Raw genomic sequence first — 1,447 nt, 5'->3', positions numbered from 1 at the left:
ATTCTGAGGATTGGGGACACAGAGAGCACATTATCCAGGTAAGAATTCGTGTATGCTCTGCTATGGTGATGTATTTAGAGGATTAGGGTTTATGGAACCCTTTTGTGGATAGATTGAATGTTACCCTTGTTCCCCAAACGATTGTAACCCTGTATGAGGACCCTTGGAAGTCCAGAATGTCCCATATCTGTGCATTTCGGGAATTGGTGAAGGTTTTGGATTGAAATCCTTATGCCTTAGGTCAACATGTGAACTATAAGTCGTGGGGTGTAGCATGAGCACTGAAATGAGGACCATACGTAATGGACCAGTCGAGGAAGGCCAGACCTATGAATGGTCGGAGCAGTTATGACCTTAGGAAGCAGTTTGAGCGACTGCATGGCATGGACTCGCCGAGTCAGATGAGCAGACTCGGCGAGTAGCTTGAAGAATAACTGGGACTCGTCGAGCTGTTCCTCAAACTCGGCGAGTGGAGTCGGGGTGGCCCCGCGATTCTTCCAGGAGTAACTCGTCGAGCCAAGGAGGATACTCGATGAGTAGAAGGGAAACCTTAGAAGATTGAAGGACGACTAGACTCGCCGAGTTGCCAGAGTACTCGCCGAGTCCGGTCGAGTTGACCGTGGACCGTTGACCAGAGTTGACCTATGTGTAATTTCTTAGGGTCAGTTGTCTTGAAAGATAAAAGTGTTAATAAGGGATGCACGATATTATCCAGGGAGTCTGTAGCTCGGCGGATCGAGTACGAGTGATTTCAGGAGTTGCTAGCTTTCAGTATCCACGAGGTGAGTCTTCTCACTATACTGTACCCGGAATGGTTTGACCGTGTGACCGGAAGGTCGGATATGGAATGTGTTATAAGTGCTATAAATGGAAAGGTAATTGCTATGCGTGCTATGTATGTTTATATGGGCCGGAAGGCAATATGTTATGTGACTGAAAGGTCGGATCTGATATATGATATATGTGTTATATGTGTTAGGATAAATGTATTATGTGCTGTATATGTTATGGGCCGGAAGGCAATATGTTATGGGCCGGAAGGCGATTATGTTACGGGCCGGAAGGCGTTGTGTTGTGGACCGGAAGGTCAGGGCCTGGAAAGGCGTATATGCGTAAGTTGTATATTGGGGAACTCACTAAGCTTCGTGCTTACAGTGTTTTGTGTTATGTTGTTTTCAGGTTCTTTCAGTAACACGGGACGGCACCGGCTCGATTGTACACACCAGAGAAAGAGTTATATTTTGGAGGATCCTGGTTTTCTATTCAAGTGAAAATGAAACTATGTTTTGTAATTCAATTATGAATGAGATTTTAAACAAGTGTTTAATATTAAAATGATAATTTTAAATGAAAATTTTGTCTTGAAATTTACGGTGTTACATAAAATCCCAAACCCAAATGTAATCACTCTATACTCCCAAAAATCTCATATCTCATGCATGGGGTG

The sequence above is a fragment of the Lactuca saligna genome, chromosome 8, assembly GCF_052625555.1.
Source record: "Lactuca saligna cultivar CGN05327 chromosome 8, ASM5262555v1, whole genome shotgun sequence".
NCBI classification, from domain to species: domain Eukaryota; kingdom Viridiplantae; phylum Streptophyta; class Magnoliopsida; order Asterales; family Asteraceae; genus Lactuca; species Lactuca saligna.
Note: the sequence above shows the minus strand (reverse complement) of the source record.